This window comes from Lissotriton vulgaris, chromosome 5 (assembly GCF_964263255.1).
Source record: "Lissotriton vulgaris chromosome 5, aLisVul1.2, whole genome shotgun sequence".
Classification (NCBI taxonomy): domain Eukaryota; kingdom Metazoa; phylum Chordata; class Amphibia; order Caudata; family Salamandridae; genus Lissotriton; species Lissotriton vulgaris.
The window spans coordinates 1542985377-1543001354 of record NC_141693.1 but is presented as its reverse complement, the minus strand read 5'-3'; positions in this window follow the sequence as shown (position 1 = coordinate 1543001354).

Genomic DNA, 15978 nt, shown 5'->3' with positions numbered 1-15978 from the left:
ACCTATTGCTTACAAGTCACACTTGTACACTTTGGCTGAAATGTGGTTTTACTCTGTGGAAAAAGTTTTGACAGCAGTGCAAATGGCGATTCTTAAGGAACGTGCACTGTCGCAGGGAAAACGCATGTTTTGTTGTTACCCCGTATCCTGCACTAGAGGCAGTGACGAAGGCCAGTGTCACGTGTCATCTCCGGATGTCACGTTTATTTTTGATGCTTCCTTACAGTCGCAAGAGTTTTTGCAGTATGAATTCGTTCATCCTGCGCATTTGGCTATGCGGCCTTTGGAGGATTTCCATTCCATCATATACACTGATGGTTCAGCACAGGTTGCGCATGGGCCTAAACACACATACGTTTCCGCTTGTGCTATTGTGGTAGGTGCCATGGTGAATGATGAGTTCAAGTCCCGGGTCGTGCACACGCAGACTCTAGGGGACTGCACCGCACAATTGGCAGAGCTTCGTGCCCTGATGCTTGCATTGGAGTACGCAGATCTTAGTGTGACAACTCTGATTGTGAGTGATTCTTACTACTGTGTCCAGTCTTACATGGAGAACCTGTTCTTTTGGATTCAGAATGACTTTTGACGTAGTTTCCGATCTCGTACTTGCAAATGTCAAGGGAGATGCGGTGAGCTTTCAGGTGTCTAATGCTTTGCAGGCTGTACCCGATGCTGACAAACCCCGACACTTACCAAGAATTATTGTGGCGGCTTATAAGACCGTGGGCCGCAATAGTTTGGGAGTCAAGCCATTTTCCACTAAGGAGAAAAGCAAACCCCAAGGGTTGATGTCAGAGTCTGACGAACCGCCCAAGGCTAAAAAGCAGAATTGGCTGAAAAAAACAAAAACAGGGTAAACAACAACAGCAGAAACAGGAGCCCCGTCCTGCATCTCCAGTGCCTGCGCCAACAGAACGTATTTATGATTTGCGCAATCGCGCGACGATAAAATCACCTGATCGTTTTCGGGTTTCTGCACAACGTTCTCCTCGTTCTTTTCAAGACTCATCGGCCTCATCGACCAGTGGTGGAGGAGGCGGCAGAGGTCGGGGTGGCCAGCAGGGACTCGACCAGCCCCGCCCGAAAGACGGTAAAGGCAAGCAGGACGAGTCTACACCGAAAATACCCCAGTTTCAGAAAAAGAAAGTTGCCGCATTAACAGCGAGATATGTCACAGATAGTGAGAGCCCAGCTTCGGAATCAGACTTGGGCTCTGACCTTGCTGGACAGCACTGAGGAGATTACCATAGTGCAAGAGGCCCTGCGTCCGCTACTGAAGGTGACAGCGACTGACCAATATGTTGTTGTGGAGACAGCTGATACTAGAGTAGCTCCCCCTTATAGACTTTTTAACATTGTCCTTTTAATGGAAGGTGACATCAAATGTACCATAAAAGGGTTATTTTGGGAAAATCTCACGACTACCTATTATATTTTGTTAGCGGAGTCTGACTGGCCCCCACCTTTTGTTCTCGCAGCTCCAAGAGGGGAGGAGGTGATCCTCCCTAGCTTCGCGCAGACAGTCTCGAAAGAGCATGCGCTGAATTTTGCAGTAGATTGGGCTAAGGCCCTTGCGTCGGCTCTGTACCGTACACATTGTGGTTGGGACATTTTTTACCCACACCACGAGATTCCATACAGTCTATGCCACAGCCTCAACCTCAATATCCCATCCGCCGTGAAGCTAAGGCTTCCGTTGCGGAAATCCTTGACCAATTGGAATATAAAGGTGTAATTGAAACTAGTGTGTCACCGATGAATAACCCTCTGTTTACTGTGACCAAGCCTGACGGCACATATCGTTTGGTATTGGATTACTGGCATTTGAACTCGCATTGCCGTACCTGTGCAGTACAGAATACGCACGGCTCTGCTTTAGTTGATGGTCTCGTACAGAAATGATTTAAAACCACACTTGACATTTCCAATGTTTTTTTTTTTGCCCACAATTTGGACGGTCTGAGTTCCCAGTGGATCAGTTTTTCCTGTGTCTGCAAACAACGCCAGTATAAACATTTACCTATGGGCTACAAGAATAGTTCAGGCGTGTTTGCTGCCCGCATTGTTCTCTCTCTTAGAGAGGATAGACACGGATGCTTGTTCGTATGTGGATGACATATATCTCACAGACGACGAGCTTTGGGCGCATCTGTGTCACGTTGATCGCATAATTTGTAAATTTGCGGACTTTGGTTACAAATTTCACTTTGCAAAGTCTCACATTGCAGAATGCACAGTGTTGTTCCTGGGCTACAAGCTCAACAATGAAGGTCGAGGATTGGCTCCTCACTTCTTGGAGAAATGCGCTCAGTTGCGTGCTCCTACAACTTTGAAAAAATGACAGTCCTTGCTGGGTTTTTTGAATTTCGGGCGTACCTATATTCCCGAATATGCTCAGCATATCAAGCCTTTGTATGCTTGGATACAACCTACTTTTACCAAATTTTGCTGGCTGCCAGAACATTCAGCCATTTTGCAATCTTTGCAGGCTGATCTTTTAGAATCTAAATTCTTACTGACTCGTGATAGCCACACCAACCTGGTGATAAGAATCATCACTGGGGCGGTGGGTTTCACTTACCTTTCTTTTAATGAAGGAGACACAGTACCTATTGCTTACAAGTCACACTTGTACACTTCGGCTGAAATGCGGTTTTCCTCTGTGGAAAAAGTTTTGACAGCAGGGAAAATGCATGTTGGTTGTTACCCCGTATCCTGCACTAGAGGCAGTGACGAAGGCCAGTGTACCAAATTCTAAAGCTTTGCACCCATGGTGGATACAATGGGCAGCATCATTGACATCTCCGGATTTCACGTTTATTTTTGATGCCTCCTTACAGTCGCAAGCGTTTTTGCAGTATGAATTTGTTCATCCTGCGCCTTTGGCTATGCGACCTTTGGAGGATTTCCATTGCATCATATACACAGATGGTTCAGCACAGGTTGCGCATGGGTCTAAACACTCATACGTTTCTGCTTGTGCTATTGTGGTAGGTGCTATGATGAATGATGAGTTCAAATCCAGGGTCGAGCACACGCAGACTCTAGGGGACTGCACCGCACAATTGGCAGAGCTTTGTGCCCTGATGCTTGCATTGGAGTACGCAGATCCTAGTGTGACAACTCTGATTGTGAGTGATTCTTACTACTGTGTCCAGTCTTACAATGAGAACCTGTACATTTGGATTCAGAATGATTTTTGTGATTCCAAGGGTAGCACAATAAAACATAAAATGATCTGGGTCCGAGTGGCTGATCTTAAAGAGCAGTTGCCACTCGTGTTTGTGATTCATACTCTAGGTCATAATCGCATGGGAGTCCACGCTGTTGGCAATTCGCTTGCTGATGAGGCAGCAAAATCAGTAGTATCGACATATTTGGTTGCAGCAGTTACACGTTCCAGAAGTAAGATTGATGATGATATCTTGGCAATTGTTACTGCAACTGAGAAGTATTCATACCACTTAAGTCCTGATAAAGTTCCTTATGTGAAAATACCTGACGTTGGTGAGAGGTTACTTACCAACGTGGATCGCAGGCACACATTGATCGCAGCAGCCCATGAAGTAGACACGTCTGCGCATGTGGGCGTTTCGGCTACTGTGGCTCAGTTACAACAACGTTTCTGGTGGCGGGGTCTGTACAAACAGACGCGTGATTATGTCCTTCAATGTGACATTTGCCAGCAGATTAAGCCTTCAACTTCTGTGCGTCCGCCCCAGCCACAGTTGTACATTTCTAATAAACCACTTGGTTATGTTTATTTAGATCACTGCAGTCCTTTTTCTTCTGATACTGCGTATAAGTACATCATAGTGGCAGTTGATTCATGCACACGCTTTGTGTGGGTCTGGCCTCACCGCAGCGCTGATTCATGGACTGTCATAAGAGAATTGCGTGTCTTTGTAGGGATTTTTGCCTGTGGTACCTTCCATTCAGATCAGGGTCCGGCTTTTGCCTCTAAGGCGTATAAGGATGCCATGACTTAGTTGGGGGTCCAAGTCAAGTCAAGCTGGCCACCAAGAGTTGTCCCAGGCGGAGGGAGAATTACCTAAGATGAGGACTTCTGTTTTGTCTGAGTTCAGTTTGAGACGGCTGAGCTTCATCCATTCGGCTACTTCTTTCATTCCTTTATGTAGGTTGGTTTTGGCGGTGTTTGGGCCTTTGGTGAGGGAGAGGATTAGTTGAGTGTCATCAGCGTAGGAGATGATGTTGAGGTTGTGTTGGCGTGCGATGGCCGCGAGGGGGCTCATGTATACGTTGAAGAGGGTGGGGCTGAGTGAAGATCCTTGTGGTACGCCACAGATGACTTCGGTGGCCTCTGACTTGAACGGTGGGAGGCGGACTCTCTGGGTTCTTCCGGCAAGGAATGAGGTGATCCAATCCAGTGCTTTTCCTTGGATTCCGATGTTGTTGAGGCGTTGTAGAAGGGTGCTGTGGCAGACTGTGTCGAAGGCTGCGGAGAGGTCAAGGAGGATGAGGGCGACTGTGTCTCCATTGTCCAGTAGTGTTCGAATGTCGTCTGTTGCTGCAATGAGGGCAGTTTCAGTGCTGTGTTTGGCTCGGAAGCGGGACTGTGAAGAGACGAGGGAGTTGTTGGTTTCGAGGAAGGCGGAGAGCTGGTTGTTGACTTCTTTCTCGATGACTTTGGCCGGGAATGGTAGGAGCGAAATGGGGCGGTAGTTTTTGAATTCGGTGGGATCAGCTGTGGGTTTTTTCAGAAGGGCGCTGAGTTCGGCGTGTTTCCAGCTTTCCGGGAAGGTGGCGGATTTGAAGGAGCAGTTGATGACGACTCGGAGATAGGGTGCTATGATGGAGTCTGCTTTGTTGAAGATGTGGTGAGGACATGGGTCTGTGGGGGATCCTGAGTGGATGGAGTTCATCAGGCGAATGGTTTCCTCGGTGGAGATTGGGTTCCAGTCAGTAAGGATGTTCAGGGGGGGTGAGGGTACGGCAGAGGGTTGGGTGGGTTGGTCTCCGGGTTGGTTGTCGAAGCTGTTGTGGATGTCTGCGATTTTGTCGTGGAAGAACGAAGCTAGGGAGTCGCAGAGGGTTTGAGAGGGAGTGGTGTCGTTGGAGTTGGCAGTGGGGTTGGTAAATTCTTTGACTATGTTGAATAGTTCCTTGCTGTTGTGAGCGTTGTTGTCTAGTCGGTCTTTGAATGCGGCTTTCTTGGCAGTCCGGATCAGCTGGTGGTGTATGCGGGTGGCGTTTTTGAAGGCGTTCCTGGTGCTGGTGTTTGGGTCTTTTTTCCAGGCTTTCTCAAGGGAGCGGCAGAGTTTCTTGGATTTCTTGAGATCATCGTTGAACCAGGGGACTTTTTGCTGCCTAGTTTAAATTGACGTTTTTTCAAAGGTGCTAGGGTGTCGGCGCTGTTGGTTAGCCATTGAGTGAGTTTAATGGCTGCTTGGTTGGCGTTCGATGAGAGGGCAGGGGGGTTTTGAAGAAGTGCTGAGGAGATCTGGTTGATGGTGATTTTGTTCCAGTTTCTTCGCAGAGAAGGTTGAGGATGACTATGGGTTGTGGTCTTTTTGTAGACAAAGTGGACGCAGCTGTGGTCTGTCCAATGGAGAACTGAAGTGTGACTGAAGGAGATGTGTTTGCTAGAGGTGAAGATAGGGTCGAGTGTGTGTCCTGCGTTGTGGGTGGGGGTGTTTACAAGTTGTTTGAGTCCGAGGTTGGCGAGATTGTCCAGAAGGGTGATGGAGTTGTTGTCGTTGTTCTTTTCTAGATGGAAATTGAGGTCTCCCAGTAGAATGTAGTCCTCGGAGGGGAGGGCGTGAGGGGTGATGAAGTCAGGGATGTCTTCACTGAATTGTGTGCGGGGACCTGGTGGCCTGTATAGGAGGGTGCCTCTGAGTGTGGGTCGGTGTGAATCTGGAAGTGAAGGTGTTCGGCACTAGCGAGGTTGTCGTCTGAGCTGGTTGAGACACTGATGGTGTTCTTATGGACGATGGCGATGCCTCCTCCTTTTTGGATTGTGCGGTCTTTTCGGATTATCTTGTAGCCGTCCGCGATGGCTATGGTGATGTCCGGAGCTGAGGAGGCATTCATCCAGGTTTCTGTCAGGAAGGCGACGTCTGGAGAGATGGTGTCTGGTAAATTCCCAAGGTCGATGGCGTGTCTGTGGACCGAACGGGTGTTGAGCAGGAAGCATTTTAGGTGGTTAGTGTCGGATCTCTGTTTGGTGGTAGTGGGTGTGGCGTGGGCCTTGGTGCTGTCATACTTGCAAGAGTTGCATGCGAAGGGTCCATGGGTGTGTCCAGGTGCGGCTCGGGCGCAGGTGGGGAGTCGGCCGGGGTTTAGTGCTAGGAGGGTGGTGGAGTCGTAAGTAATGCGGGAGGGGTGGGTGGGGCGAGGAACAGGGGGTCTGGCGCTGGGCGCGGTCTTGGCGCGGACGGGCGTAGACGGGCTTACCTTTGGCGCACCTTCGGCGCGGCCGCAGCGTGTGGACGCTGCGCGTTGGGACATCTGCCTTAAATGGATAGTGGTGGGGACGGAGCGTGGGAGGGTCAGCTGGGAGGCGGGATCCAGGTGGAGGGAGGGTCTAGGAGCACACACAAAATGGCAGCAACAACAACAATAAATGCAGCGATGCCGTGCGAGGTTGGGGCCCAAACCTGATTAAAATGGAGCGCTATGGGGATGAATGTAGGCAGTGGTGGCAGGAAGCGCTGTGTAGCAGAGAAGGCGCTACAATTAGGAATGCACCCAGCGGCAGTGAAATTGTTAGGGGAGATGCCCAGCAGTATGAGGTAGTTATGAACAGCAGAAAGTACCTCTTTAAACACGTGGTAAAGTTAAAACAAACACAAAGCCCAGCAGTGCGGTGCGCGATGAAAAGAATGCACTTTACAATGCGAGTAATCCACTTTAAATAAACAATGCCCAGCAAAGCAGTGCGCGATGACCAGAATGCAATACAAAATGCTCGTAGACCTAATGTAAGCAAAAGATCGAAAAGCACAATGCCCAGCAGTGCGGAGAATGTTACAATACCAATCGCCAATGGAGGAGGGAGGTGGGGGGCGAGCGGCCGCTTCTGTCGAGGACAGGACTCACATTACTTAGTCACTTGCCACTCTCGCACATACCTGCCCCATGCCTCTCCTGACATCCTGTTAATGTGTGTCTCTGGTGCCATGCCGTGGCTGGGTTGTGGGCATGGCAAAGCCGGATTCCAAATGGAGTTGTGGTTTCATGTCTGGTCAGTTGGCATGCTGTGTGTCATGTTGGATGTAGTTTTGCTGCGTGCCCATTGGCAGTGTCGTGAGTTGCATGGCGGTGGGCGGCAGGTGCATTTCAGCTGGGTCCGCTGTCTTTGTATAAGCTGCCTCTGTGGTGTTTCCGGGGGGGAGAGACGTGTCCTGGGAGTGATGACGAGCCTGGGGTGGTTGAGGTGGGTGTTGTGGCCCTCATGGCTATCCACGGTACATGGTCATTGTCTCCATGGCATCTGTGGGTCTTCAGGTGTGGCTCTTTTCTGGGCTCCCTTTTATACTGCAGGTTATCATCCTGCTTTACACCAGCAATGAGCAGGTGTAAATTCCCTGCTGCTACCGTGGCTTATTGCCTGGTTTTGATTCGCATCGCAGATCTGGCAGTTCGTTGTGAAAGTGGTGTTGTGATTTTTTCATGTGTTTTTGCACGGGAACGCCTACTTTGCATCTCATTAGGTTTAGTTGGTGGTGTCCACCGTGCAGATACATTTTGGGACTGTTATCGTGGGAATCCAGGAGATGTCTGCAGTGTGTACCAGCTTGTGAATGGGGTGTTATTTCTATCCCCACTGTTGATGCGTTACGGTGGGGATAATTCGGAGATGTGTCCTTGTGAATATGCCCCTTAGTCTGTAGATCTGCAGCTGGAACCTGAAGCCAAGAATAGAATACCTCTGATCTGAACACTTCGTGCCTCAATCACAAAGGTAGCACAGCCGCCTGTTGCAGGCAAGCCATATGCTATTAATTTAATAGTTACTACATTTCTGTAGTTCTCTGTAATGTTAAGAGCTTCTTCCCCCTTGCCTGAACCTCTAATCATGGACTCAGTCATTCTAAAAAGGAGAGAATATGTTCTTTAGAAATGTAGGGGTTTTGCACAATGTGGAGAACCTTTTATCCTTACAAGCTTGATTAATCCTTCAACCAATACACAGGGCATATCTGCTCGTCAGAGGCAGAATTCCCTTTGCAGTTCTGACATCTCTGAAAGGTGTGAGAAGGGCTTTCTGAGAAAGCAAGACTGAACTATTCAGATTTTAACTATTAATTTAAGATCTAAACCAACGTTGGGCGCCATGTCCTGTAGTCCCAGGACCTGCGTGTTTTGGATGACCTAAACTGGTAGCATGGTGCCAAACTGCGTCTGGAAACCCTCACAGGATATGTCAACTGTTAGACCAGCTAGCTCTACAGTGCCGCTAACACCCCCCTGTATCTTACAGTGGTGAAGTAGTTTCTGGCAACCACTGAACATGACAACCCTGATTCCTCAGGGATCATGGAAAACAGTACAGTACTTTTCGGTCAGCCACTCATGCTCACTTATTCACAGAAAATACACAGGATTGCGATTAGGACATTTCAATAAGTATTTTTTGGTCCAGCGTCAGTCTTGTGTAAAACATATTTGCTGCAACAATCAGGAGACAGATGCTTTTGAAAGAGATTGCTGGTACCAATTTAGTAAACAGTAGATACATTTCTACCATCGTGCTAATAAGATGAACATAAGCAGTTCAGATAAAAACAGTAGTACGTGCATATTCCTAAAATGTGCACCCTAAGTAACTTGCCTAAATGAACCTAGCCTAGATTTGAATGTGTAGCATATATATGCGTATATGAATGTATGTAGCCAAGAAACCTCTAGAGAAGAACCATCCCCCTCACCTGATGGCAGAGAACGAAGTACCCTATCTCTGCTTCAAGGTTGACACCCATCAAGGGATGTCAGACCGCTGCGTATTGAAGATTCAGCATGCAGGACCCTGTGTCAGCTTGGAAGGAATTCTCCTCTAATTTGTAGGGGGAAATAAGGGTCTTACACACTAGAGTGGTCACTCTAGGGTTTCTTCTAGAATTGATATGTTTTGAAAACAATCATAAATGTTTTTCCAAACAAATGCGATCATACACAGCGGGCTGTTGGCCAAAGATGAAAAAAAGTGGTGACCCTTACACAGAATAATTATGCTGTGCCTGAGGACATGTTTATGTACGTCAGGTACAGGGATCATGATAGTGTACTAGGAGCCTGGTGTCGAAGAGGCAGGAGCAAGCTACTATGTAAAATGTTACCTGTTCAGAACCGTTATTGTCGCGTGGATGGAACAATGTATGTAAATAGAGGAATACATGACAGGACTAGCCTAATGGATATGACACCAGATAGCACTAAGGAAGAAAACATAAAAAGGAAAAACAGGGGAGACCCTACTCATTTGGAACCAGGGTAAATTGTGTATACACAGAAACAGTGGTTCCTGTGGACTGATACAAAAATATTAATACTTATAAGCACATCCGCAATGAAAAGGGGCTGAGGCGATATCCAAAGGAGAAGAAACCATAGACCACTCAAATTTTGGTAATAGCAAAAGTACATTTTATATGTACAGCAATGAAAAGCTTCCAGAAGAGTAAATACGTATGTAGTGCAAAGTTTCCTCAGTGAAAAACTGGAACCTACACAATAAGTGATATATTGTGACATGAACAAAATTGGTTTCCAGAATAATAAAGTCGACCATCAATATGATACACAATAGTGGCAGCCGCCGTATACAATTTTAGGGGCTGTTGAATGGTTCGCTTTAGATTTCGACCTCTGTGAGAATATGGGGTCTCTTCAGGACCTATCAATGTAGGGACATCTGAGACAATTTAAAACTGTCAGCATGAGAAAGTGCAACCACCAAGGAGGTGATAGGGGCAGAGATGTACTCACATGGGACCCAGCCCGGCCCCAATAAGGGGAACTGATAAGAATGGATCTGTGATAGAAGTCCTCACAAAGGATGATGGTTAGGTAAAGCACAGCAATATGTGTGTGTAGATGGGCATCAGAGTAAAAGCCACTCTGCCTTACGAGAGTTTGATCTGATTATGAATGCAGCCTGTACACGCCGATCCGTGTAGACCGTAAAGGGGAACAATGTCCCTGGTTACGGGTCGAGCACACACGTGCATCTGCTATGCGTAGAGGCTCGATATGCGTGAGTCCGTCTCCCTAAACAGACAGACTCATGCAGATAGACCCTCCACGCATATATAACCACATGAAAATCAAGATCATGAGAGCCTACAAAATAGTTTCAATATATTCTTGTAATCACATCTGAATAAGACGAGTTCCAAGTGGTATGCAAGATAAAGATATTCAAGAATATGTGTGAGTATTGCTGCCAACAAAACAATCCAGATCTGTTTCCTATGAGAATAGATAGAACACATAAGATCTTGTTAGGAATGATGCAAGTGACACGGATAGTGATGCAAAGAAACAGCATCATGTATTATTTACCTGGAATTACTAATTCTGTGGGGTACGGTAATTGTGGGTAATACCCAGCTTTTATGAGTTTTTCTTTTGAGAATTACGAAAAAGTATGTATGTGGACTGATTCTTGCATTTGGAATTGGATTGAATATAGTATTTGTAGAGCGCAACATTCACTCCCTGAGGTGCATCTAGGCACTATTTTCCCTTGTTTCAGAACTTTTATCCCAAACCAAAAAAAGGCTCTTGTAACAACTCACTCTACTGTCCCTCACAGTATGTAATGTCAATCTAGGCAAAGGGTCTGCAATCAGAATAACCAATTGGCATGATACAAGGGACAAGGAGGAAGCATGCAGCTGTCCCCAGGGCTGCAGGATGTACTACACCCTCCCAAATGTCCACTGCACATGCTTATAACATGTGTGCTATTACTCATTGACAGTTTCCACTTTAAGAGTGGACACCGCCCCCATCGGAGATTTGGTGTGCCATCAATGGTTTGTAACCACAATAGAGGTCCCAAATCATTGATAAATATCCTTGTGAGTTGCAAAGTAGAGGGAGATGCCACCTTCATTCCCTCTTTGCCTTGCAGGTTACAAAGAGTTTCAAAGTTAAGACTGCAAGTCATCGATCTGTAGGCGAGGCACAGCTATGCATGTATCAGGTGAGGGTCTCTGTTGTCGTTAGGCACACGCCATGGTAGTTACATCATGTTTAGGGCATGGCCTGGTTTTGGTCACTCTACATGGTCTGCCAGGGGCAACTCACTGATATGGTCTAGGGCTGGCTCAGTAGAGAAGCATCTAGTGTCAATATCTAGGGCAGCGTCTACTGACTGAGTCAAGGTGGGAGAGTTTGGGATTATGGTCTAGGTGGGGGCAGTGAGCTCCACCCTTCCTTATGTTTTCCTTACTGAAGTGATATTACTGGTGTAGACTGCTGGATATTGTGCACACATCTAGAAGTATGACTAAAACACTGGATGGCAGGAGTCACACCTTTGGTTCAGGTGAGTGCTCTTAGTTTCACCATCATACCTGGTTCAGTGCTTTTTACCCTTGGCCTGACAGTCATCAGTACCAGTCCTCTTTTACTTTGTTCCAGGCACGTTCTTTCTCCTCCCAAGTAACTTTAGTTTGGAGCACAATGACACTGGGGACACTGAGGTGTGGCCATTGCAGGTCAGTGACACCCATGGCATCGAAATCCATGTCATTTTGGAGAAGAGAGTTGCCAGTAGCAGATTAACAGGGGGCTAACTGGTTATGATATATGTGTGAATGTGTATGTGTTGAGGTGTGACTTTGTGTTTACAATTGTCCTTGTGTTTTTGAGGGTTTCCCTGTATGTGTGGGAGTCTCCATATGTGTGTGAGTGTATGTCAGTATATATGTATCCATGTGTCTATGGAACTATTTAAGAGAGGAAAGGGCCTCTAGCACTACAGCACTGCCTGACTGACTCTAAAGCCACCAGCTGCCAATGGGAAGTTTGTGCAGTTTGTGCTTCAGGTCATTGATTATCAAGGGGACATTAAACTTGATAATGGAGGTGTTTATCAACCACATGTTCCATACAGCTGATGTAACAGAATATGGTGCAGAAAAGGAGATCCTGCCGTGAATCTGTGACTCTTACAGATACTTGTAGGAAGATTCATAAAGCGGGGAAAGAGTTTTCCTTCATATGATAAAACCTAGGCTGGAAGATTCTTTGCACTAATCACCCAACAGGGTATCCAGGGGATATTGTGCAAGTATGCAGTGGGTGCTTTGGGATGTGTCAAAGAAGTGATCAGGGGACAGTATATTACAGATCTGCTTCTGACAATAGAAGTGTGACAGAGATTTATTAACTCTTGAAAATCAACATAAAGAAACAAATTCTCAAACTATAGGGAGGAAGGGAATTGCAGAGAGGACACAAATAGGAAAAGATTAACTCATCTCTCCATAGGGCAGACCAGAGATTTTTTTTTTCAAATAAGGAAAAAATACAGGGAGGCTCTTAGCAAGTAAAACTCATGCTTACAATGGTGTCTTATTGGATAAGGGAATTGGAGAGGGAAGAGGGAGTTAGAGTGACAGAAGAAGATAAGAAGATGGATCTGCTCAGGGAATGTTATCAAACCTTATATGAAGTGGCGGTACTAGATGCAATAGTGCATACAACAAGCATTGGCAAAGCCAATAGTTCTGACACTGGTGGCCAGTTTTTTGGCGTTGTCAATGAGTGTTCTGTTTTGTAATGTTTTTTAGAAAATGTTATTCTTGTGGAAGCTGTTTGGCCCTCCCAATCTTGTCATTAAAAAAGACTGGCAACAAGAAAAAATATTGATTTGATCTCAAAAAGCACACATATACTTAGTAGTTCCTGGCACTTTGTGGAACTACTTTGTGAGTGAATGTGCTCCTTGTGAAAGGCAGAATGCTGTCACTCACAGTGAAATTAGCCAATAGTTGAATTGGAACTGACCCATTGCCCTGTACTGTATGCTGTAGTAGAAATGAAAGTGTGGAGGGCTCAATGACAGACCAAAGGGTGAAGACCATTGGCTGAAAACCACTGTAAGTCTATTTCCATGCCATTTGAATCCAATCAAAAGGTCTTGGCTAAAACCAAACTAACAAATGGATGCTTAATTACATAACATTGCCTTCTGGTTATAATCTTGAACATGAATCATATTCCACTCAGACAAACTTCTTTTCGATCTCCTCTTCTACACTCATATGACTTGTAGAAACACTGTGGTTGACAATGTGAACAGACGCCAAGTGCATTGTCGATAAAAAATACACCGCATGATTGCAGCCCTCCCTTGATCCACTGATACCAACATCAATATGCAGGGTTGGCTTTTGGATGGGGCGACTGATGCAGCCGCATCTGGTTCTGAGCTAGGGGGCGCTGTGTTTAGAAATAACTTACAGGTTTAAAAGTACATGCTGCAGAGTTCCTTGTGTGTCCAGCAGTTTTCAGGCAACAATAAAAATGTCAAGATAACTCTCCTCCTTACTGTTTGTGCTGGAGAGTGATTGAGTTTTGTCTAGTGGACGTTTTCAGTCATTCAATAGTAAGCAGAGAGTTAATATGCTTGCTGCAAAGAACATTTACCATGCATATCAAAGAATTGTATTTTGTGTGGATAGCTCAGTAGGTTTCTGCTTTGTCACAGAGATCATTTTGTTATTTGCAGTTCATTAGTTACAATCCTGAAAGAACACAGTGACCTATGAACTATCATCAAAGAGTTGCACGCAAACTGCATGGTATAGGTCATGCTTTTTCTCAAATTTTTATCTAAAATGAGTTTGTTTGGGTAGAAACACATTGTTCTTAGTAAAGCTAACCCCAACCACTGTGGTATGTTTTAAATCCTGAGTTTGTGCTTCTCTAGACCAAAAACTCTCAAAAATACTGCCTACTAGTATTGATGACATGATTCCTACACATTGTAATTCTCATTCTATTATGTAATATTTTCTATAGACTGATTTACACACATATGATTCACTGTGTCTGTATAAGTGCTCCAACACCCTACATTGGTATGAGTAGCATGATAAACCAGCTGACGAAACCCAGCTGATTCACTCCCTCACAGAATAACCTACTGCCGCAACTAACAACTGCGCAATGGGATGAAAGCAGTCATCTCAGGGATGGACAGCTGCCTCAAATTCAACTCCAGCAAAGCTGAGGTCCTCTTCCTGGAAAACACCTGCCACCTGGGACAACTCCTATTGACCCGCAGCTCTTGAAGCCCCCTCCACATCCACTGACAACGCATGTAACCTCAGCATTATCCTTGACTCCTCACTCTTAATGAACCACCAAATCAATGACGTCTCACCCTCCTGCTTCCACACACTCCGCCTGCTTTGAAAGATTCCAGAGCACTGCGGCAAAACGTATCCTGGACATCCCCTGCCGCAGCCACATCTCCGGTCTCTTGAGAAACCTCCACTTGCTCCTGAACAAAAGAATCACATTCAAGCTCCTCATGTATGCCTACAAGACCCTCCACAATATCGGACCTGCATCACCACTTCTCCTTCTACACTCCCACCAGACACCTCGACAATGCCAACCTGGCCTTGGTCACTATCCCATGGATCCGCAAGACCACGGCCGGTGAAAGATCATTCTCCTACCTACCAGCAAAGTTCTGGAACTCTCTTCCTCTACATCTCAGGCAATCACTCTCACTGCCTCAATTAAGGAAGAACCTTAAGACCTGGCTCTTCGACTGAACTGCAGAACCCTCCCTCCCCCCCCCCAGCACCATGAGACCCCAATGGGTGATTAGCCACACTCTATAAGAATTCTGATTGATTGATAAAACAAATTAAATTATATGCATATTAGATTGGCTATGGAGAGATGAGGTTCACTGTTGGAAGATGGTAGTGAGGAAATCCATAGAGAAGGTCACTAGGGGGGCCAAGCAAAAAAACATTTTTGCACTGGACACCATCATCAGTAAACTCGCCTCTGCTCGTTTAAATTGAGCACATCCTAACAATACACTTTTTACAAGTCTACATCTCCAGAAGTTATGGCAAGAAAAGTGGCTAAATGTTTCGAATCTGCCACATGACACTTATACGAGTGTTCAAAATGCTATTTTAGTGGTACTTACATCTTGTTATTTGGCACACTGTAGCACACTGGGTCAATTCAAGTGCCTAACAAGGATACAGAAATATCGATAATCAAATGTACATAATCAATCCAGAAATCAACTTCACTCAAGAGAGAGTAACACTTTATGGGAGAGGGACACTTGTCTGTGGAACTCCCTTATAGACAATCCCAAAAAGGTTTCCCATTGAAAATGGCATAAACAGTTGCAACCACAACATGTTTTGAAACCTACTCTGAAACTCACCAGGTTCCTTGGTTGAATCTCTATTTCTCCCCTAGCTTAGCCACCAATTGAAATGCTTTAGCTGTTGTTAAGCATAAACAATGCCTTTTTTGCAGTCAAAACTGGACGCCATTTTGTAACTTACGGGCAAGTTCATTCAGTGACTAAGAATCGCTCAATTCCTGTGAATGGCTGCCCTTGTATTCTCCTTGATTGTTCAAGGTGGGAGGTGCTCAGTCCTAGCAGGATATACAAGCATCGGTGGCAGCCCTTGGGAGTTCACTGCTGTGGCAGCATAAGCCTATGTAGCAATTAGAGAAATGCCTTGCCCCTTTACAGTAAACACTAGGGACCCCTTTCTCAACTTACTCCCCAATGACACAGGAAGAGAGGAGCCTCCCAAGGGAAAAGCACCACTTATGATTAGAGCCTAATCAAGACATTTTGAGTTTGCTATATTCATTCTGCACAGCTTTTTCTAATATAAACGATTAAACAAATCTTATCCCCATCACAACCCTATTTTTTTTACTTTCCATTAGTGACCTGTCTGTCATTCTTCTGACTAATATTATACTGCATTTTGATCGCAT